General features: G+C 36.9%; 1 protein-coding gene and 1 pseudogene across 11 annotated transcripts in view; both read left to right on the top strand.

The window, feature by feature from the left end:
• LOC309623710 (serine/threonine-protein kinase MARK2 pseudogene) overlaps positions 1 to 24,009 on the top strand; it is a 63,571-nt pseudogene extending 39,562 nt beyond the window's left edge. The window contains exon 2 of the transcript in view: positions 20,613 to 24,009. The product of the transcript in view is annotated as a serine/threonine-protein kinase MARK2 pseudogene (transcript). The remainder of the gene's footprint in view (positions 1 to 20,612) is intronic.
• The window catches only part of LOC309623716 (uncharacterized protein), a 451,333-nt gene that overhangs the window by 148,488 nt on the left and 277,988 nt on the right, over positions 1 to 24,857 (top strand). For 3 of the 10 annotated variants that reach the window (XM_082380838.1, XM_082380835.1, XM_082380839.1), the window contains exon 1: positions 15,406 to 15,553. The exons of 5 other annotated variants lie outside the window; for them this stretch is intronic. The gene's annotated coding sequence lies outside the window, so the exon portion shown is untranslated. Of the gene's footprint in view, positions 1 to 15,398; positions 15,554 to 24,857 lie in introns of those variants that run through there. 2 more of the 10 variants (XR_014241486.1, XR_014241492.1) reach the window with 1 other exon arrangement.

Below are 24,857 nucleotides of genomic sequence, written 5' to 3'. Positions count from 1 at the left end.
GAACACAACCCCACCCGTTAGCAGAGAGGCTGCCTAAAATCATAATAAGGTCACAGACACCCCAAAACACACCACTGGACGCGGTCCTGCCCACCATAAAGACAAGATCCAGCCTCATCCACCAGAACACAGGCACTAGTCCCCTCCACCAGGAAACCTACACAACCCACTGAACCAACCTTAGTCACTGGGGACACACACCAAAAACAACAGGAACTATGAACCTGCAGCCTGTGAAAAGGAGACCCCAAAACAGTAAGTTAAGCAAAATGAGAAGACAGAGAAATAAGCAGCAGATGAAGGAGCAAGGTAAAAACACACCAGACCTAACAAATGAAGAGGAAATAGGCAGTCTACCTGGAAAAGAATTCAGAGTAATGATAGTAAAGATGATCCAAAATCTTGGAAATAGACTGGAGAAAATACAAGAAATGTTTAACAAGGGCCTAGAAGAACTAAAGAGCAAACAAAAAATGATGAACAACACAATAAATGAAATTAAAAATTCTCTAGAAGGAATCAATAGCAGAATAACTGAGGCAGAAGAACGGATAAGTGACCTGCCTGGAAGATAAAATAGTGGAAATAACTACTGCAGAGCAGAATAAGGAAAAAAGAATGAAAAGAACTGAGGACAGTCTCAGAGACCTCTGGGACAACGTTAAATGCACCAACATTCGAATTATAGGGGTCCCAGAAGAAGAAGAGAAAAAGAAAGGGACTGAGAAAATATTTGAAGAGATTATAGTTGTAAACTTCCCTCATATGGGAAAGGAAATAGTCACTCAAGTCCAGGAAGCACAGAGAGTCCCATACAAGATAAATCCAAGGAGAAACACGCCAAGACACATATTAATCAAACTATCAAATATTAAATACAAAGAAAAAATATTAAAAGCCTCAAGGGAAAAACAACAAATAACATACAAGGGAATTCCCATAAGGTTAACTGCTGATCTGTCAGCAGAAACTCTGCAAGCCAGAAGGGAGTGGCAGGACATACTTAAAGTGATGAAAGGGAAAAACCTACAACCAAGATTACTCTACCCAGCAGGGATCTCATTCAGATTTGACAGAAAAATTAAAACCTTTACAGACAAGCAAAAGCTGAGAGGATTCAGCACCACCAAACTAGCTTTACAACAAATGCTAAAGGAACTTCTCTAGGCAGGAAACACAAGGGAAGGAAAACCTACAATAGCACACCCAAAACAATTAAGAAGATGGTAATAGGAACATACATATTGATAATTACCTTAAGTGTAAATGGATGAAATGCTCCAACCAAAAGACATAGACTGGCTGAATGGATACAAAAACAAGACCCATAAATATGCTGTCTACAAGAGACCCACTTCAGGCAATAAAAATAAAGTTAAAAATGAGAAAAAAAAGTGACTTTGAAGAGATTTTTTAAAATCTGGAAACTAAAAGGAAGTAAATATTATAATGATGAGATAACATTCAAGGTGGGCTTTCAAATATGTGTACTATTTCAGAAGAGAAATGGAGAATTGGATGAGAGAGCAGTGCAGTCAGAGAAAAGAGCATGAAATCTTGGGAAAAATGTGTAAAAGTAAGAAACATCTTCAGAAAGAGCAAGTCATAAAGTGTTATTTTAGAGTGAGCAAATGTAGAGGAATGATAGTATATAAAGCCAGAAAAGTAGTTTAAAATCATATTATAGAGGAATTTAATTGAGAGAATTTAACTGATTAACTCTACAAATAATTTTTTGGGGCTACAATTCCAGAGACCATGTTACACACTAAAAATCCATACTTCACATTATAAGAAACACCAGGTCTTGAGACTATATAGAGTAAAGGAAAATAGGAACAAATGACATAATTACATAACAATATCTGAAACTACAATTATATGATTCTGAAGGTTGTGATAGACAGTTGCACAGTTCTAGAAAATACATGATATGAACTATGACTTCATCAGATAGATGAATGGAGAATTCCCTGAAGAAAAAAAAAAATGAGTTCAGAGGACAGAGGTGAAAGGAGGACAAAAGAGTATTACATGCATGTGAGAAAGTGTGTATGAAATGTAAGGCCAGTGTGGCTGCAGTACAGGGAGCCAGGTGTTCTCCAGTTGTAGGGGAAATAGGAAACACAAGACAGTCCCAGATGTTGCAGGGTTTTTAAAAGTCAGTTTGTTCTTTATCCTAAAAGTAATGGGTAATTATTTAAGTGAATAATAAGAGAAAATGTTGTTTTATTATTATCAGAACTAAAACACTCACTGTTGAGTGAAGAAAAGTTGGAGGGGCAAAAGGGTTGGAAGGAAGGAGATGAAAATGTTGCTACAGTGGACCAGTTGAGAGCTAATGATTGCTCCAAATAAGTGCTTTGGAGATAGATATCTGTACGAATTTAAGAAATATTTAAGATGTAAAATGGAAAGTACATTGTGGAGAATTAGAAATTAAAGGGACAGAGTTATCCAAGGTTACTCTTTGTCGCTGGATTGTGATATTTAATTGAATAATGGTTTTATTCACAGTGATAGAGAATTTAGGCAAGACTGGGAAATAAAATTCTTTAAAGGAGGGAGACTACAAACTCATTTTAAGTACCTATGGGGTTCCTTTGAAGTAGATGTCAAAGCAGTGATGCAGATTTACAATTTCAAAGAGTGAGGCTAGACTGGATTATTGATGTAGGAGCAGTAATGGGGCTTTGCTAGGGAGCAATGAAAAAGTAATAATGCACCCCAAAATACTGACCAAGTAGCATGGGATAAGACTGAAAGATGAAGAAAGAATAAATGAGTGTTAAGAGAAAGCCTAGAGTGTGACATCACGGAACTGTTTTAAGAAAGAGGGCAGCAAATGCTGAGACAGCAAGTAAAAGGATATTGACCACTAGCTTTCCAGGTGGAGAAATCAATGAAGATTTTAGAAGTGTTATTTCAGAGAGGTTATGGAAAGAAAACAGATTTTTCTGCATTAAAGAGAGAAAGGTAGTGAGGAAATAGAGCCAGTGTTCAAAGGTAAATATTTTAAGAAATGGTTTGTACAGGTAGGTGACAGGGCCACAGTTGAAGAAGCATACAATTAAATTGAAGGATTAAAAAAAAAAATGGAATACTGAATATATTCAATGGAAAAATACAGTCGAAGAGAAATGGGATTATACTACATTTGGTACCTGGCATAAATCATTGATTTTTTCCTAATAGAAATGACAAGATAGAAAACTTTATTTCTTGAAAATTAATACAGCTAAGGTAAAATGATGACTTGAAGCTAAGTCCCTCTTGAAGGAGATAAGAAAAAAATGCAAGGGCTGATATAAACGTGTATAACTGAACTTTTGGACTTGAGGTACATTAATGGCAGAGAGATTGGAATAGAAAAATAAGGAAACTGATGTGATAGTTCTGAAAAGGTAGAATCTATTGCAACTGGTAAATGGTTTTACCAAGAAATTAGAGCTACTTATGGTGAACCAGAGGCAAATGTCCAGGATATAATTATTGGCTTTTGAAAGCATCTGAGGAAATGATTTACAGGAAGGATGAGGTATTTCCTCTACATTGCTAAGTCCAATGATCAGTTTCCTGACTTCATTTTGCTTGAGCTGGTAGCAACGTTTAGTAAAGGTTATCAGTACCTTAAAATTCTTTATTCATTTGGCTTTAAGAAAACAAACACTCCTGATTTTGTCCAAAAGTACTGGAATTCTTTTTTGATTTCTTGGAAAAAATCTGGAGAGATCCAGGGATCAGTTCTTGGAATTCTTCATTTTACTGATTTTCTGCATGGTATTTTCCATTAAATAGCTTGAGGTGCTTTTGATAGGCTAGCAAGTCCTACATTTTTATCTCAGTCCTGAACTCTAATAATATATCTTTAACACTATTTGACTTCTTTGCTTGGATCTCAAGTAGGTCTTTTAAAATTAACAGGACCCAAACCCATATCCTAATTGGAGCTCCTCCAGTAAGAGCCTGCTAATCTTGCAATCTCCCTCCCTTAAATTAATAAGTACCCTACCCTTCTTGTTCTTCAGGCCATGATCTTGAAGTTGTTAGCCACACCTCACATCCATTCCATCAACATACGTTGTTGGCTCATTGTTCAGGATATATTCTATATCTGAACACTTCTCACTGTTGCTACTGCCACAAAGCGTCTTCCTTACTTCTCCTATTATTATTGTTCTTCAGACACACAAGATTCCATGCTCTTTTTGGTATAAATTAAGCATGCTTATATTTTAGAACCTTTAAATTGGCTAATCTGTCTGCTTGCAATACCCTTTTTCATCATATCTGCATAGCTTGCTCTCTCATCTTTAAGTCTCTACACAAATATATTTTTTAACAAAATTCTCCCTGAATACCATTATAAAAGAGATTATACCTCACTCCCACACTTTCCATAATTTTCCCATGCTTTATTTTTCCCCATGGTAGTGTACCATGCAGTGTACAGTTTAATTTTCACTAGTTTATTTATTTATTGGTTACTTCTGGCTTGAGCAGTACTATCCAATGGAACTTTCTGCATTATGGAAATACTCTGTATCTGGCCTTTCCAAATTGGAAGCTGCTACCACGTGTGAATTTTGATAACATGAAATATAGATAGAGTGACTAAGAAAATGGATCATGATTTTATTTAACTTACTTTAAGTTGTAATTTAAATAGCCACACATGGCCAGTGGCTATCATCTTAGACAGTGCAAAGCTAAAATGTTAAACTGTAATGGCAAGGATTGTTCTCTGTTTTCTCTACTTCTTTCATTATTCTGTATAGACTGTCTAAAGCACAGTAAGTGCCCAATACATACATGCGTTAATGAATGAATGAAAGTAGAAGTCCAGTAGTTAGTTGATAATATTAATTTTGGGTCATGGAAGACCAATAATTAATTAAGATCAAACTGGAAGTTCATTAAAGAGATTTTTTAAAATTTGAATTTAGAAAGAAAATAAAGAATAAGCAAACCGTGATATTTCAAAAAAGATATTTCAAGGAGAGATTTGCAATTTATAAAGATTTTGAGGAGAATGAAAAGCATGAAAATAACGTCCTTGAAATTTGAAAAAATGGTAGTCATAAGTAACCACAGATAGAGAAGAATCAGTGCTTTGGTGAAGGAATGTCAAGAAGCTAACCCAGGCTTCAAAGTTTAGGGTGGGGTTGGACTAGAGAGAGTTGGGTAAATTAGGCAAATTGGCACATTAGCCATTTATTAAAGACTAGAAGAAAAAGGTAAGTTATAACAGTGGAGAAATACTTTAGTCTGTATTTGTTTGTTTTTAGTTTAATAACAATTGACCAGTTGTTTTGTGACTGTTGGTACAAAAACAATGAGAGGTATTTTAAGAAGCAGAACATAATTGGTAGACTAGGCTCTTAGAGGAGATGCCTTTGGATTGACTCAGGTTAATACAGATTTTAATTGGAAAGAAAAAGATTCTCTGTCTCTGCTTCTCTCTCTTTCTTTCTCTCTCTCTCTCTCTCTCTGCTTCTCTCTCTCTCTCTCTGGAGGAAGAAAGGAAATGTTAGAGAAGAGATAAGCAGAAAGTTTAAGGTTAAGAAATGCCTTTTCAGTGTTTCCAAATCATAACAGAATGGAGGGAAAGTACTTAGTTAAGCAGAGGATAACACTGCTCTGGAAGATATGATAGGAATTAATAAAGTGTTGTTGAGCAACAATGCAGGTCCAGCTGAGGTTAGAAAACATGAACAAATCATGTTTTCGCGAATATTGCCAATCATATTTGACAGCTCTGGTGTTAGAAGACACAAAAAGGCAGGGAAAAACAAGAGAAGTTTTAACTCTGCAATTTCATATATAATGTTAAAAAATTCATCTGTGCCAAGATGACAAAGAATCAGGAATCCAATACATAGCAAGAAAGATAAATATGTTGTGATGATTGAACTTTCTGGAAGAGGTGGTGTATCATAATATAACATGCCTGAAAGACCTTCCCAAAGTGCTGCAGTGTAAAACAAGACTGATGATATAGCTACATTTATTCCTGTCCATTGACAGATTTAAACGTGGAAGTAAATTTAGCTATTGCACTTGTAACGTAATTACTTTAAATTAAAAAAAAAAAGTGAATACCCATAATAATACTGATGACAATAAGGTATTAACTTGCTAATATATATTTCACACTGTCTACAATGACATAGAATTTTTAGATAGTATCTATCTCTTCTATTATTAATTTTTTCAGGGCATTGAGAACAGTTCCTTATTCAGAGAACAAATTCCTTTCCTTAATCAGTGACTATAATTTAATTTCTCAGTACTGATTTTCACATATTAGAATGTAAACTTCACCGCTTAACCCCAGACTACATTCTGTGCACATTTGAGAGCATCTTCCTGGTGTTTGAACTCCTCTGCCTGTCCTGAGTGTGTGCATGCTGTCAGCTGCAGGACCTGGCTTAATCCTCCCTTTAGCTTTGGAGGGTTGTTCTGGCCGTTTATCATCCAGTCCTTCTGACTGTGACACTTAAGGCTAAGTTTAAGTTAAAAAATTCACTCAGGTAGTTTGTGGTAGCACCAAGATTAGCATCATGACTTCTGTACTGCTGTCTGATGTACTCTTTTTGAATTTCTCTGCATTCAAAATGGTAAATCTCAGCTTTCTGATTTGACATTTCAGACCACTCAGGAACTCTTCCCTACATAGATTGGTGCTTTTTACTTCCCAGCATCAAATTATCAGGCCAGTTTGAATGCTTTCTTCCTGGGTCTCATATGTTCTTCCTTCTTGGTTCACTAATTAATTTTGCTGCAACCCATCTGCAGTGGACTGAATGCTTCTGTCCTCTGTGCCGCCACACCCACAATTCATATGTTGAAATCCTAACCTTCATTGTCATGGTGTTAGGAGGTGGGGTCTTTGGGAGTTGATGAGAATTAGATGAAGTCATGAGGATGGAGTTCTCATGAATGGAATTAGGGTCCTTATAAAAGAAAAATGATAGAGATCCCGGGGCTCCTTCTGCCACATGAAGTTACAGTGTGAAGAGGGCTGTCAATGAGGAAATGGGTCCTCACCAGACACCAGATCTGTTGGTGTCTTGATATTGGACTTCCTAGCCTCCAGAACTGTGAGAAATAAAGGTTTGTTATTTATAAGCCACGCTGTTTACAGTATTTTTTTTTATAGGAACCTGAATGCATTTCAGTTAGCCAGCCCAAAGCAAGATCTTACTGATATATTTTTTAATGTTTGCATATCTGAAAATGTCTTTATTCCACCTTCACATTTGATTTGTGGTTTGGTTGGATGCCTGTTTTAAATTCTGTTAACTTTGTTAGTTGAAAACACTCTTTCCATACTCAGTGTTCTGGATGGGAGTTTGGTGCCCATCTTTATTGTCCCTGATTTATGACATGTTTATTTGATTTTATTTCCTACCATCTATTTAATTTTTTCCTCAAGTTTTCAAAATCTTATTTAAATTTAAAAGAGCTTTTAATTTTATTGGTTTTGGTCACAGATGCCTTTTTTTAATAGGTGCAATTTCTTCTTGAAGAAGGCTTCCTTCATCAGTTGGTAAAAACAATATGTCTCTATGGTTGATTTCAATTAATTTCTGGGGAACCATGATGTCTAATGGCATTGCCACTTTTGCTGACTGGAATTTTGTTTTTAATTACTTGGACAGTTCTGGGTAGACAAAAAGAGTCTGGCAAAAGATAATTAAGAAATAGATACCTAGAAACTAATTAGATGTTGGTAAATTCCTCATCCTTTCTATACATTGGTTTAATTTCTATATGTATTCTCTACACTCTCTTGGTCCTTTCAGGCTGCTGTAACAAAATACCATAGACTGGGTGGCATATAAAAAACATAAACTTATTTCTCACAGTTCTGGAAGCTGGAAATCCAAGATCCGAGTGCCAGCATGGTCAAGTTCTGGTAAGGGCGCTCTTCCAAGTGGCAGACTGCTGACTTCTTGTATCCTCACAGGGTGAACAGCAGAGAGCAGTAATCTCTCTGGTAGCTCCTATAAAGCCATTAACCCTGTCACCTCCCAAAGGCCCCACCTCCTGACACCATCACACTGTGGGGGTGGGGTTTCAGCATATGAATTTAGGAGGAACAATAACCCACACATGAAAGAGAGAGCAAGGAGAAAAAAAAGGAGAAAGAGATTTCTGGACGTTGGAAAAGATCAGTAAAGAAAAATGAGAACCATAGATTTTGAATATATTTATTTTTCTATAACTAGACTCTGTGCAATCACTGCTTCATTCTAGAAAAACTTGTTTGATTAGTCGTTTTGTCATAAAACTTTTGAGTCCTGTTTATAGCAACTCATTCTGTTATATCTATCCTCTAATACAACTCTATTTATACAAATGAGACCTTTGTTTGCTGTATTGCCTTGGGCTTACCTTCAAATGTTCTCATTCTTTATAATTTTGTTTCAAAAATTTCATACCTTATGTTTCAAAGGGGAAGTTGCAGGCTGTGAAGCTGTATTCTGATTTATGATTTATATTTTATTGCTTTGTTATCTATCTATCCCTCAAAAGTAAAAACATGCTATATAATTGTGAGAGTGTGTACATGGATGTGTTTAATTTTGGTGCTGTATGTTTCCTATAGCACCCAAATTAAACACACACATTGTTAGAAAATATTTTAAAAAGAAATAATATAATTATATGACATCCTTTAGATTTCCAGAAACTCACAATTCTTCTGGAATGATTATGAGTTTATTTGCAAAAATTACTTTTATAATTTCACTTGCTGCTCAAGGAAATTTTGGTTATTGGCCTTATTAATATATATATTTTTTTCTATCAGAAAAAATGAGATTAATGAAATGTAATGATTTGCTAGCTTGGTGTTGGAAAGTTCTGTTTGTCCCATTAGAAGAGAGAAGTTACACATTTACAACAAGATAGTAAAATGATATCATGTAATATTTTGTGAAATCTTACATTTTTAAATGACTGTCCAGGAAATATGTCCTGGTTATTTTTCATTTACTGCTACATTTCTTTCCCTGGCCCTGAGGTCAGTCCAGGAGGCTGACCTTAACAGAATCATTATCTAAGTCTCCATTGTCATCTTGCTTTCAGTGGGCTTGGGAGGAGAGACAGTTTGGGTCCATGTTCTTGTTCTGACCTCAGTCAGCACTATTCTACACACAATGTCCATTATTCAATAAAAAGTGACAAAAAACAATATCAAGCAACTAGATAAACACATAACATTTTCTGTAGTTTAAGAATCATCTTTTGGCTTACAAGATTTTCAAATGTAGGGGATTTTAAATGCCTACTCCGTTCTTCATTACCTGCTGAGTTATCCATGACCTAAATATATGCCTCATCCTTATATTTTTACCGTTAGACTCATATGCCTCCTTCAGGGGTGATGCATTCTACTCAATAATGACAGATAATGATATAAAATTTAAGCAAATAGTAATGTTATAAATGGACCTTAATCATTTCAAATCTTATGTTTCTCACTCAGAAAGGGCCAAGCTTTCCAAAATAGTAGTGGACCAGATGGAAGAAATGTAATATTCAAAGGCAAATCTATATATGTTACTTCAGATATATCAAGTAAAGGTAAAAATGGATATTTGTTTCTAAAGAGAGATAAAAGACCTTGCTAATTTTCATTAAGTACTTAGTCTTAATGAATTTCACTTAAATCCTAAGTAATTTTTAAATAGATCTTTATTGGAGTATAATTGCTTCACAATACTGTGTTAGTTTCTGCTGTACAACAAAGTGAATCAGCCATATGCATACATATATCCCCATATCCCTCTTGAGCCTCCCTCCCATCCTCCCTATCCCACCCCTGTAGGTCATCGCAAAGCACCGAGCTGATCTCCCTGTGCTGTGCTGCTTCTTCCCACTAGCTAACTGTTTTACATTTGGTAGTGTATGTATGTCAATGCTACTCTCAGTTCGCCCCAGCTTTCCCTTCCCACCCAATATCCTCAAGTCCATTCTCTATGTCTACATCTTTATTCCTGCCCTGCCACTAGCTTCATCAGTACCTTTTTTTTTTTTTTTTTTTTTAGATTGCATATATGGAATCTATTCCATATATGCGTTAGCATACGTATTTGTTTTTCTTTTTCTGACTTACTTCACTCTGTATGACAGACTCTAGGTCCATCCACCTCACTACAAATAACTCAGTTTCGTTTCTTTTTATGACTGAGTAATATTCCATTGTATATAGGTGCCACATCTTCTTTATCCATCTAGGTTAGTTCTATGTCCTGGTTATTGTAAATAGTGCTGCAGTGAACACTGTGGTACATGTCTCTTTTTTGAATTATGCTTTTCTCAGGGTATATGCCCAGTAGTGGGATTGCTGGGTCATATGGTAGTTCTAGTTTTAGTTTTTTAAGGAACCTCCACACTGTTCTCCATAGTTGTATCAACGTACATTCCCACCAACAGTGCAGGAGGGTTCCCTTTTCACCACACCCTTTCCAGCATTTATTGTTTCTAGATTTTTTGATAATGGCCATTCTGACCGGTGTGAGGTATCACCTCACTGTAGTTTTGACTTGCATTTCTCTAATAATTAGTGATGTTGAGCATCTTTTTGTGTGCCTCTTGGCCATCTGTATGTCTTCCGGGACCTAATTAAACTTAAAAGCTTTTGCACAGCAAAGGAAACCATAAATAAGATGAAAAGACAACCCTCAGAATGGGAGAAAATGTTTGCCAGTGAAACAATAGATAAAGGATCAATCTCCGAAATATACAAACAGCTCGTGCAGCTCAATATCAAAAAAAACAAACAATCCAATTAAAAAATGGGCGGAAGACGTAAATAGACATTTCACCAGAGACATAAGTAATTTTTTGATTGACTTGAATGCCAGCTTTATATTCAGAGTGGTCAAGTTCAAATAATTTTTGGGAGAACTGAGCACACATGCAACAAAATGTGAGGACATTAATCGAAATTTAAGGACTATAAACTTTCCAAATAACTCTAACATAAAATCAGTGAAAAAATTTAAGCAATATATAATAGTGACATAACTGTTGCTTCAGTCTTCTTGTAAATTAAATATAAATAACACCGATAAGTAAATTTTCTTATATGGGTTTAATAAAAAATGGTTCTTGAAAATTAAGAGAAAAATTAAGTACAAAATTACATTGGAGTCAAAGTACATTTTATTGTTGTTGTTGTGATAACAGTTGCTAATTTTCAACAATACAGGAATTGTTGCCTAACTATAGTTTTCTTTGTTCCAAATAGATTTTTCAAAGCAAAAATATGACATAAATTTTGCCCATAAGATGATTAGACAAAACTGGCATTGGGATGGAAAATCATGTGTTTCAAGACCCTTCACACCAAGAGATATTTAGGCATTATTACTTAGATTAATTGAGCTTTTATTAAAGCTAATTTTCTAGTATTCACACTTCAAAATACAGATGGAAATAAAATATATAGTTCTCAATTTGGCAGGAGTGTACTATACAATTTATAATAAAGTTGATTTATATTAATTGCTAGAAAATTTATGGGCAACAGATTTATTTTAATGGAGTCATTTATTGTCCTAATTTGTTTTATTGATATTAGGATCCGGACATCTTGCTGTTTTAAAAGGATACTCAAGCACAGGGAGATCAGCTCCGTGCTTTGTGACCACCTAGAGGGGTGGGATAGGGACGGGGGAAGGGAGAGGCAAGAGGGAGGGCATCTGGGGCTATATGTATATGTATAGCTGATTCACTTTGATATACAGCAGAAACTAACACAACACTGTAAAGGAATTATACTCCAATAAAGCTGTTAAAAAAAAAAAGTTAACAAACAGCAAATTAAAAATGGATGATTTTTTTAATCCATTTACAATTAATTAAATAGTACATTTTGTTTTCTTTTCTTTTTTCTCCTTATGATTGTTGTTTTTCATTGTCGCCCCTATGTCCTTATGCTAATAAATAAAGTTGGTTTCTGCTAAATACAGTATTGAAAATCAAGAAGGAAATACACTATTCTCTTATTCTCCTTTAATTTGAAAATATGTGTATTGGCACCACTATATTGCTTTCAGTTAACGTTAATTTGTGTGTACTTTACATTTTTTATCAGTCTTGCTAAGGGTTTCTCTTAGTTTCCTGTTGCTGCTGTAACAAATTAACACAATCTTAGTGACTTAAAACACCACAAATTTATTATTTTACAGTTCTGGAGATCACAGTTCAAAATAGGTCTAACTAAGCTACAGTTAAAATGTTTACAGGACCCCATTCCTTCTGCACATTCTGGGAATCCATTTTCTTGCCTTTCTCAGCTTCTAGAGGCTCTCCCCAATCCTCAGCTACTGGCCCCCTTCCATACTTACAGCCTGAAATGAAATCATTCTCACTTTGCTTCCACTGTCACATCTCCTTTTCTGACTCCGACACTTCTGCTTCCCTCGTCTACTCTTTTTCAAAATAAGGACCTTTGTGATTACACTGGCTCACCAGGGTAATTCAGGAAACGCTATGGAGATCCTAACTTAACTGCATCTGCAATGTCTCTTTGCCATGTAAGGGAACATATTCCCAGGTTCTGGGAAATAACACTTTTACAACTTGGGAGGGGGTATTATTCTACTACTACAGAGTTTATCAATTTTGTTAAACTTTCAAAGATTAAAGCTTATGGCTTTGTTATTTTTCTCTATTTTATATCTTTGATCTTTGTTCTCATCATTCTACTTTTTATCCTTCTTCTTCCTCTGGGTTTTAAATTTTCCTTTTTCCTTTTTAGAATCTTGAGATGGAGGCTTAGCTTATTGATTTTTTAAACTTTCATATTTAAATGATAAAGTATATCCAAAGACTGTTTTGCCTCAATCATATAAGTTTTGATAAGGGAAATTTCTATTTCCATACTGTCAATAATATATTTTAAATTCCCATTGCATTTTTTTAAAGAAGTGTTAATTTAGACACGTACTGCTAATTCTCAAACACATAAGATTATCTCATTATTCTTCGCGAAAACACTTATTCATTTATGTATGTTCACAGAACATATGATCCTTTGTGACTTATTGAGACTTGTTTTATAGCCCCAAAGACTATGTATTTTAGCTGCCAGATGTAGTATTCTATAAATTTCTGTTAGGTAAGTTAGATAATAATATAGTTTAAAACTTTTATATCTAGAACAGATATAGCAGAGGAGAAGGGGTTGAGAGGTGGGCAAAATGGGTAAAAGGGATCGACTCTGTGGTGATGGATGATAACTACACTTTTGATGATGATCCCGTTGTGTATTGAATTACAGTGTTGCACACCGGAAACTTTTATAATGGTATACATCAATTTTACTTCAATAAAAAATAAAGCTTTTATAGCATTACTGATTTTTTTGTTTTTAATTATGAGAAAATCCTATTTGAAATAGCTGTGGTTCATTGTATATTTTTCTGTAGCTCCTGTTAATTCTGTCAATGTTTTAAATGTATGTTGCTTTGTGTTATTACTGGTTATTTTCTAAATTCAGCTTTTTAATCTTTCACTTTTCAAAGTGACTTAAATTATGCCCATTAGCCATTATTGTAAGTAAAATACCATGTATTGTTGTTTTGTCCTTTGTACTTTAGTTGTCACTCATTCTCCTTCTATTATGTGTTATGTATCCGCAGTGTAGTTTTTTCTTCAAAGAGTTAGTAACTATTTAATATATTTTATAAATATTATTTTATAGTTAAATTCACAATTTCCCTTTCCGGTGATCTTCATTTCTTCCTGCAGATACGTACATCAGTAAATTTGTGCTCATTTTTGTTTGTTTGTTTTGGTTTGGTTTGGTTTTCTTTGTCTTATCTGAAGCGCTATCAACAGTATTCCTTGCAGTCTGGTTCAGCTAGCAACAAATTCTGCCTGTTCTTGTTTATTTGAAAATTTCATTATTTAACCTTAATTTTGGGACAAAATTATTAGTAGATATAAAATTTGGGGGTTACACATTTTTCCTATAATTTCATTAAATATATGATTTTATTATCTCTGGCTTCACTTGTTTCTGATGATGTTAGCTCTCATTCTTCTTATTGTTGTGCCAGAATATAATGTATCTTTTTATTTTCTGGTTAAATATTATTTTCATTTATGATGTTTGACTATGATGTGACTTTCTTTGAATGTATTCTATTTGTGTCTTGCAGAATTTTTTAAAAATAAGTTTTTGTTTTTAGAAAAGATTTTAGATTTATAGAAAAATTGAAAGGGTAATACAGACAGTTCCCATATACCCAGCCCCGAGTTACATTCTGCACCCATCCTGGATTCCCCTGACCTCTTAAATGATTTTTTTAAATTTGTTTATATTAATATTTACTATTTGAGCTGTAAAGCTCTATGGAATTTTACAAATGCTTAGTGTCATGTATCTGCAATGAAAGTATACAGCATTGTTTTGAAACGCTGAACATATTCCCTGTGTTTCATCATCATTTCTAGCCCTTCTTTAATCTACTGGCCATTACTGATTTACCATGCCTATAGGTTCTGTCATTTCCAGATGTCATATAAGTGGAATAATTCAGTATGTAGACTTTTGCTACTGGCTTCTTTCATTTTACCCTATACATTTAATATTCATCCATATCCTTTCATGGCATTTTAGTTCATTTATTTTTCTTCATTGAATAATATTGCACTGTTTGAATGTACCACACTTTGTTTATCCATTCATCTATTTCTCTCTTGATTGTCTTTGTCCCTTGTGAAATACCAGTTGACTGCATTTCTGTGCATCTCCTTCTGGGCTGTTTATATGGTTTAATTGATCTATGTGTCTATTCTTGAGCCAATATCATGCTCTCTTGATTACTGTAGCTTTATAGTAATTCTTGAAATCAGGAATTGTTAGCACTACAGCTATGCTGTTAATCTTCTATTATTGTTTTGGCTCTTTTAGGTCTTTCTCCTTTCCACATTAACTTGATATTAGTGTGTCAATATCAAGAAAATAGCTCACTGGAATTTTGATTGGAATTGCATGGAATATATAGATACAGTTAAGAAGAATAAACATCTTAATAATATTGATTTTTCCAGTCAGTATACACAGAATAACTCTTGATTTATTTAATCTTTGGTTTCTTTTATCAGCATTTTATAGTTTTGCACATATAGTTCCTATACATATTTTGTTAGATTTATATTTAAGTACTTCATCTTTATGGTACAATATACATGGTATGTTTTTTTTTGTTTTTAATATTAACTAGAAATTTATTTTATTTATTTATTTTATTTATTTTTGGCTGTGGTGGGTTTTTGTTTCTGTGCGAGGGCTTTCTCTAGTTGCGGCAAGCGGGGGCCACTCTTCATCGCGGTGCGCGGGCCTCTCACTATCGCGGCCTCTCTTGTTGCAGGGCACAGGCTCCAGACGCGCAGGCTCAGTAGTTGTGGCTCATGGGCCCAGTTGCTCCGCGGCACGTGGGATCTTCCCAGAGCAGGGCTCGAACCCGTGTCCCCTGCATTGGCAGGCAGATTCTCAACCACTGCACCACCAGGGAAGCCCAACATGGTATGTTTTAATTTCAAATTTCATTGACTTATTAAATGTATGTGTGTTTATATTTATATGTACGGTATATATACAAAATACATATATATGTATGTATAGCATATACACAAGAATATATACTAAACCATGAATCCTGTGACCTTGTTATAGTCCTTTATTATTTCCATAATTTTCCAAAATTATATTTTTCTGCAGAGACAATCATGTCATCTGCAAGTATAGACAGCTTTATTTAATCCTTTCCAAGCCAAATACTTTCTCTTTTTTTTTCTTTCTTGTTTTAACGTACTAGCTAAAAATCTCAGTAAAACGGAGAGTAGGAAGAGTAAAAGAGAATATCTTTCCTTTTTTCTGGATTTTAGTGAGAAAGTTTTCAACTTCTTAACATGATATATAAATATTTTTATTTCACGTAATGCTTGTGTCTGGTTTTGGTATTATTGTAATGCTGACCTCATAGAATGAGTTTCCTCAGCTTCTGTTTTCTGGAAGGGATTGTGGTAATTGGCACCATTTCTTTTGATTTGGTAAAATTCACCGGTGACTATCTGAACTGAAGGTTTCTTTTTTGGAAGGTTTTTGATTATTGATACAATTTTTTTTTAATAGATATGGGCCTGATCAGATGACCTGTCTCTCCTTGTGTAAGTTTTAAGCATTTGTGTCTGTGAAAAAATCATTCTGTTTCATCTAAATTATAGAGTTCTGCTTGTTGTTCTTTACTGCCTTTTTAACATTCATGAAACAGGTCAGGATGACGTCTCTTTAATTTCTGATATTGGTAATTATTTTTTCTTTTCTTTTCTTTTTCTGTTAACCTGGCTAGAGGTTTATCAGTTTTGCTGGTCTTTTCAAAGAAGTTTTTGGTTTCATTGATTTTCTCTACTAAAGTTTTCAGTTTCAATAACTTATGCTCACATATGTATTATTTCTTTTTACTTTCTGCTTACACTAATATTAAATTGTTCTTCATTCTCTAGTTTCCTGAGGTGGAGCTCAGATTACTGATTATAGATCTTTCTTCTTTCTGAATATATGCACTTAATTTTCCTCTCAGCACTGCTTTCTCTGTATCTACAATTTTTTTTAAATTTTTATTTCTATATAATTGCTTTTTAAAATTCCTCTTGAGACTCTTCTCTGTGATCCACATGAGTTTGAGAAAAATGTATATTTTATTGTTGTTGAGTGGAGTATTCTATAAATGCCAATTATATTAGTTTGATTGCTATTACTGTCCAGGTCAAGTCTATCCTTACTGATTCTGTACCTACTTGATCTATCAGTTTTTGCTTCACATATATTGAAAGCTTGATGTCAGATTCCACAACTTTAGGAGTTTTATGTCTTTTTGGAGAATTGATACTTTTATTAATATGTAATGTCCCACCTTTTCCTTGGTATTTTTAATTAAAAAAAATTTTTTTTAACATCTTTTTTTTTTTTTTTTAAACATCTTTATTGAAGTATAATTGCCTTACAATACTGTGTTAGCTTCTGCTTTATAACAAAGTGAATCAGTTATACATATACAATATGTTCCCATTTCTCTTCCCTCTTGCATCTCCCTCCCTCCCACCCTCCCCATCCCACCCCTCTAGGTGGTCACAAAGCACCGAGCTGATCTCCCTGTGCTATGCGGCTGCTTCCCACCAGCTATCTATTTTACATTTGGTAGTGTCTATATGTCAATGACACTCTCTCACTTGTCTCAGCTTACCCCCACTGGAATGGTTTTGACCCAGAAAGAATGTCACCAATAAACAGTCTCAGTGTGAAACAAGATAGAGAACAACCCCTCAGGGAGCTCACTGTAAGGCTGGAGGCAAGGCCCCTCCTACACTTTTCTTCACTCCCACATGGAGCAAAAGACTCAGTTATGTGTTTAGTCCAAATCTTGTAAAGCAGCACTGGCTGTAGGGGCTAACCGTGCCCTTTGTTTCCAGGTGTCCCAAGCTGATTCTTAAATCAGCTTTGTTGAAATTAATATGCCTACTCCAAAGTTTTTAGTTTAGTATTAACTTAATATGCCTTTCTTATTCCCTTTACATTTTTTGAATTATTGGAATTTATTTTTAGAATAGTTTTGAGCTTGCAGAAAACTTGAGCAGCATGTTCAGAGTTCCCATATACTCCCCCTCCCACTCCTTCCCTTGCCCTCATTATTAACATCTTGCCTTGGTGTGGTAAGCACGTTAAAATTGAACCTACATTGATACATTGTTATAAAATAAAGTCAGTTATTTTAAGGGCTCACATTCTTTGTGATCTACAGTTCTGTGGGTTTTGTCAAAGGCATGATGTTATGTACCCACCATTACCACCACATCATGTGGAATAGTTTTACTGCCCTAAAAATCCTGTCTGCTCTAGCTGTTCATCCTTCCCTCCTCCCCTCCCCAATCCCTGGCAGATTGTTCTTTTTTTCACTGTGAATATGATAAATTCCAGATTTTCTCCAAATATATTATGGCAGATTATACTCCAACACATGGAAGGGAAGTATTATCACAGTAGTTTTTTTTCAAATATAATCAGACTGGGTTTATGCCTCTCCTACAAAGATTGATAATAATAAAAGTATATTGTCTCTAACACTTGTTCACCTGAGTTTGGATTATATAAGAACTACTGAAATAGGCCACCAATCTTCCAACTCTTGTGCTAGAAAGAGCCTCTTTTTTTTTTTTTTTTTTTGTCTAAACCATACTAGCCTCTAATGAATTCAGCCAATTAAAGGAACTAAAGGTTTCTTTTCTCATTGTTCCTATGATCTATGTACTCTGTGTGCCTACAAGATGCCAGTATTAAGAGTTCATTCCTTGCATATTCTCTGTCCATCACCACTGCCGTATGCTATGAGGAAGTGCTTCTTCTCCACCCCTCACTTGGGTTACAGAAGGATTAGTCTGTATAACCACTTACTCTAGGCTAAGTGAGGTCTTTGAGTGCCTCATAAGGCCTCTTTAGCCATAGTTCTTGATGCTCTGGACTTATTGGCATGTTCATAGGAGTTTTTGTGGAAATGTAGTTACCTGGAAGTGCTGAGGTGTTTGTTCGCTTGTTTGAAACTTGAGTAACGTAAACACCTTGTTCTTCTGCTTAATCCCCAAGGATTGACATGGGGATGGTTCAATTTCTCCTTTTAGTATATTCAGTAGACTAACGCAGCAATGTGCTGTGTTCTCCTTCAATAGTCCTTGTTGCTCCCATTTACTACCCACATGGTAAGAAAGCTGTCCTACATGTTTATCTCAAACTTACATGGAGAAATTTGAGAAGAGTCAATTAGTAGAACCATCCATAATGTCAACTACTCGTAAGGGTCTATAGAGGCAAACATAGATACATATATCCATGTCTGTCTGTCTGTCTATCTATCTATCTATCTATATCTCCTCTGGAAATTTTTTTCCGTGATACATTAGTTGGTGGGAACGAATTTTTCATAGAATATGTAAAGGCCATTCTGTGTGTACATGTTTGTATATATTTCATAATTTTCCATGTATATGTAGATAGAAATCTACACACCAAAGTTCTACTTCATTTATGTAATTATTAAGGTTATTTTTTATAATGAAATGTTAAGATTTCAAAGAATTTTTATCTCCTAATTTTCTCCCAAATATTAATTGAATTACATAGGGGAACATGTAATCTAAATTCCTAAATAGTTATATCAATATTGATGCTGATTTTCAACGCTTTTTTCATCAAGTGTATATATTAATAAGATGTGTGAAATTTTTTAATTCTAGTAATAGCTTTAGGTATAGATTTTTTTTTTTGATCTCTATGTGTGTGGTGTGTTTTATTATATATTAGTCTCTTAAATCAAATAGAAAACAAAAAGTGGAGCTACAAACCAAAGTTACAACAGGATTAGCTTTTCTCATCGCCCGTCTATCTACTTTTGCCAGAGGTCTTTATTTCTTCATAAGGCTTTGAGCTACTGTGCAGGGTCCTTGACTCCAACCTGAAGAACTCCCTGTGGCAGGCGGGTCTGGTGGTTAAGAACTCTTGATTAACTGGGAATGTCTTGATTTCTCCCTCATTTTCGAAGGAAAGTTTTGCTAGATATAGGATTCTTGGTTGATGGTTTCTTTCCTTCAACACTTGAAGTACATTGAGCCATGCCATCTGGCCTCCGAGGCTCCTGATGAGAAATCTGCTCAAGACCTTCCTGGCAAATCTTCTCTCAGCTTCATAGAACTTTCATAATGTACCTTATCGTGTCTTATGCAGCAGAACATTTTGTATAGTATCGTGAAGTCAGTTAAGTTGTAACATTATTTTGAGACCAGAATTTAAGGAAAAGGAATTGAATATTTCAAGTGTAGACATTATGAGGTCTTTAAAATTATTACAGATTTTCAAACGAGAAATAAAAAGGCCACTGAAGTATCCTACAGATTTTAATTTATAACAAAGTGAATACCAATATCTAATAACACACGTAAAGAAAAATTTCTTTGGGATCCTTTTTCCTAAGTGTAAAGGGGCCTTGAACTCAAGAAGTGAGAAAACCCCTGTGGTTTACCCCCAGCTGTGATGCGTCCATTTCTTGCTCTGACCTCAGAGTGCACCACTGTGATGTACTTCACAGAGCCCTGTAAAAGGGGCAGCTGGGCCCAGGTTTTTGGTCCTTAGAGCCCAGGAAGCTGCTTTTGGTGACCTGACGGCCTTGGACCTACAGTTAGCTTGTTTTTTCCTTGTTTCTGCCATTTTGTTGATTTATTTTTCTCTTTTCTCTACTCTTTTTTATCTTTCTCATTTTTCTTTCTTCTTTGCCTTTTTCTCATTTTTCTCTCTTTATCATTTCTTTTAGTTTTAAATTTTTTCTTCTCAATTTTTTGGTGTTTCTTTTCCATTTCTTCTGCTTTCTTTTCTTCCTTTCTTCTTTTTCTCATTTGTATCTTAATTTTAGTTAGTATTGCTAGATTAGTACAGTTAGCATAGTCAGTACTGTTGGTATAGTTAGCATAGCTGGTGTAGTTAATACTTGATTAGCATAGTTAGTGTAGTTAGTGCTAGTTAGCGCTGTTGGTACAGTTAGCGTAGTTAGCGTTGTTAGTAGAGACAGCACACTTAGCACTGTTAGTACAGTTAGCATTGTTAGTTAGCGTAGTTAGCGTTCTAGGTAGTGCTGTCAGTCAGTGTAGTTAGCAGGTCACCATGATGCAGGGCCTCACAGCCAACTCTGCTGACAAGGAGGCTCATACTGATGGCTTTGAGATCCTCCGCACCATTGGTGAAGGCACCTTCGGTAAAGTGAAGTTGGCGCGGCACATTCTGACTGGGACACAGGTGGCTCTCAAGGTGATTAAGAAAAGGCGTCAGAGCGTCACAAGTGTCCAGGCACTTTTCCGGGAAGTGTGCGGTATGAAGCTCCTGAATCACCCCAATATTGTAAAACTGCTGGGGGCGATTAACACAGAGGAGGCATTTATTCTGGTGATGGAGTACCTCAGTGGGGGGGACATGTACCACTATTTGAAGATCCATGGCCGTATGACAGAGGTGGAGGCCCGAGGCCCATTCCAGCAGCTGCTCTCCGCCCTGCAGCACTGCCACCAGAGGGGCATCGTGCATCGGGACCTGAAGCCAGAGAACATCCTCTTTGATTCCAAGATGAATATCAAACTTACAGACTTTGGCCTCAGCAACAAGTGTGATGACTCTGGACAAATGGACACAATCTGCGGCACACCCCCTTACTTTGCCCCGGAAATCTTCCTGGGGCAGAGCTACAGCGGCCCTGCGGTGGACGTGTGGAGCCTGGGAGTAGTGCTCTACGCCATGGTAACTGGGTGCCAGCCCTTTTGGGGAAAAGACTACCAGGAGCTGCGGAAGCAAGTCCTAAAAGGGAAATACCACATCCCACCTTATCTGTCTTTGGAGATAAGGGATCTATTACAAAAAATGATTGCCCTCAACCCCAGTGACAGAGGCACCTTACCTGACCTCATGAGTCATGCTTGGTTAAACATGGGCCAGAAGGAGCCACTCCAGCCACCCTGTGAAGAGGACCTGAAGGTGACAACGGTGACGACTCCGGGCTTGACTTGCGACCAGATCCAGGATGCTGGAACAGGCAGTGTGAGCGCCAAGAAACCCCAGGTAGGGGCCTCCATCGTAACTGTGAGGCCCTTCTGTCGCGGGGACCTCAGCGGCAGTGAACTTGAGCCTTCTCAAAGCCCTGTGGTGTCCCCCCTGAAAAGCAGGTGGCTCTACCAGGGAGAAAACGTGCAGCTGCAGGAAGACCAGCAGGCGGAGCAGAAGACCGGTGAGTCTGCCTGTCCCCCACCCAGCCTGGAGGCGAGGACTGCCACCCCCAGCCCAGCCCCCCAGTGTGGCACTGGGACATCCCCCTCCACCAGCAGCAGGATTGGAGCCCCAGAGGGAACCAGCTGCCCCCCGGGTGTGTCCAACACTGGAGGGTCCTCCCACACTGGGCAGCCTGAGAGTGTGTCCTCATCCACTCCCTCTGGCCACAGCCAGAAAAAGCAAGGGGTGGCTAGGAGAATCTGGAACTTTGTTTTGAAACATCTTTGTTGCAAGCTGCCCAGCAAGAGGCGTCATAATAAAATGAGCCCATGTGAACCCCATGCATGACCGAGGCAGGAAGGTCAGGCCGCCGTGCTCCCTGGGGCCCGGTCCAGTGGAAGATGAGGGTGTTCTCTGCGCGGCCTTCAGAAGCATCGTATCCAAGACCCTGGCCAGCTCAGAGGATGGTCCGGAGCAGCCCGGGCGACCGAAAGCGAGGCCACCGTGGCTGCAGGTCTGCCCCTCAACCCCCACCTGGGTGAAACTTCAGAGACTGGACTGTCATTCCTGGGTCACGTCTCCCCTCCCCCACTCTTCTGTCTTCCGTGTTGGTGGGGGAGGGGGATAGTTCTTGTTCCAAGGACTCCTTGGTTCTTCCAATTCTAGTTAATAAACTTGATGCTCGGGCTTCCCTGGTGGCGCAGTGGTTGAGAATCTGCCCGCCAATGCAGGGGACACGGGTTCGAGCCCTGGTCTGGGAAGATCCCATGTGCCGCGGAGCAGCTGGGCCCGTGAGCCACAATTACTGAGCCTGTGCATCTGGAGCCTGTGCTCCGCAACAAGAGAGGCCGCGACAGTGAGAGGCCCGCGCACCGCGATGAAGAGTGGCCCCCGCTTGCCACAACTAGAGAAAGCCCTAGCACAGAAACTAAGACCCAACACAGCCATAAATAGATAAATAAATACTTTTAAAAAAAAACAAAAAAAACTTGATGCTCCAGAAAGATGTATCACACCCTGCTTTGCATCTGCTGTGATGTATAGTGCTCAAGGAGACACCTAGAAAGACAGAAGCTGAGAGATTGGAGTGTGGATGCACAAATAGAGTTACTAGGAATGGGAGAAGTACAATTTAAACTCAGTTACTGGGGCGCACACTTCCACTCCAGCACAACGCAGTGCTTTACATGTTTACATGGCCCCAAGGTATTATAGGACACATTCCCATTAGCTCTGTTGCTTCTGGGCCGTGCTCAGGAACTAGGTCAATACAGATGCTCCTGGGTGGGGATCCAGCGTCCACACTGCTCAGTTCCATCCTTTTCCATAAGCCCGAGCTCACCCCCAGCCTCCTCCCCACAAACAGGTGGAGGTCAGCTCATGACTCTCACAATCCTCAGGTTCTTCCAACCTGCTTTCATCCTTGGGGAAAACCAGCCAATTGTTGGCTTGTCTTTCCCAAAGTTATCATCCTCTTTATTTCTAATGTGGAACACCTACCTCTTTATTCAATTTCAGATTTTATAAAATACTGGAAAAGTCTTTGGCTTTAAGCTGCTTTTTTCTGCTTTCCTACAACAAATGTCCATTGAGAAAGAAAACAGAAAATCATTATCTAATTGAAATTGTAGGAGCAAATATATGTAGAAAAAATATATATACCTTAATACTGTCCCATTTGTATACGTATTTCTGATCAGTGCCATTTGTATAGCTTCACTATTAATTGTCAATTCCTTTGGGGTAACCTGGAGTCCCTACTGACATGCAAACATTCTCTGAGAAAACAGCACTGCTATTACCACTTAACTATGCTTTAAGGTAAATTAATTTGTCCACTGACAGTCACTAGACTGCAGTGGTTGGTATGACCACTGACAGTCACTAGACTGCAGCTCGTTAAGATTGGTTATAAAATGTGTTTTGCTGGAGGGTGGGGGAGAGGAAGTTTCTGAGCCCAGTTGATATTCTCAGACTAATTCACAGTGTGGTCTTGGGGGCTGTTCCTGTCTCTGGAATAGAAGCGGCCAGAGAGTGAAGAATTACAAGAACATTTACTTCCTTCATTTCCTCTTTAGTTCTAAATATATCTCAATGTCCAAAAATAAAAGGCTATGTAATATATTTCCAGTTTTTCTTTATGAATAGGATCAGTAAATAATTAATAAAAGCAAATTAAAAGTGAACTTGTCACAAAGGGAACAATCCTTTGTCTGACATTAGTGAACAGCCTGGTTTTTAATATAAAATATTTTATAAAAGAAAATTATGCTGAGTTGCACTCAGGGTAATTAACTTTTCAGATGCAATAGCTTTAAACTATTTATGTTGCTTGAGAATAATTACTTGTAAGCAATTTGTTTCAATTTTATAAACTAGGGCCAGTTATTATAGGTATTACAGAAGCAGTAATTGCTATTCAGCAGGGTGACGCTTTGCTCTGTCCTCTCAGCGACTCCTGGTTGGAGATACGGGGGCACAGGACGGTAGGGAATTTGTAGCTGCTTTGCTTTTAACATCATTGTGTTAAGGCTGCAAGAGACTAGCTTATAAAGTATGAGAGTCAGGCAAAGAGTTTGAACCTACACTATAAAATCCTGTAGTTCTACCCTCTTTACAATATCTGGCAAATCATTCATTTCACTAGGTTTATAGAGAGCCATTTAGTAAAATGAAATGGGTATCCTATGGGTAAAGATCTAATGTCTAGTGCAATCTAGGGCATTATAGTGCTACCTTCCAGCTCTTCTCTCCCAGTGTCTTATACTGGAGTTAGTGATGTGCACATATCTATTCATAGTTCCTCATTCCAATGAACTGTAAGGTCTTGAAATTGAAGGCATGACTTAGCAAAACTTTTTTCAAGGAGCAGGCACACAGAATATGAGTGCTGATTACATTTCATAATTAAATTCATTTTTTTTCTAATATAAACATTGAATTTCTCCTTAGCTTTCATACTAAGAAGACCTTGCAACTCACAAGATTTGACAAATAACTCACCTCTTTGATTACATGTTTATTTGCATATTAC

This window comes from Balaenoptera borealis (genome assembly GCF_965194805.1).
Source record: "Balaenoptera borealis genome assembly, chromosome: 2".
NCBI lineage: Eukaryota > Metazoa > Chordata > Mammalia > Artiodactyla > Balaenopteridae > Balaenoptera > Balaenoptera borealis.
This window is presented reverse-complemented; position numbering and strand designations above follow the sequence as displayed.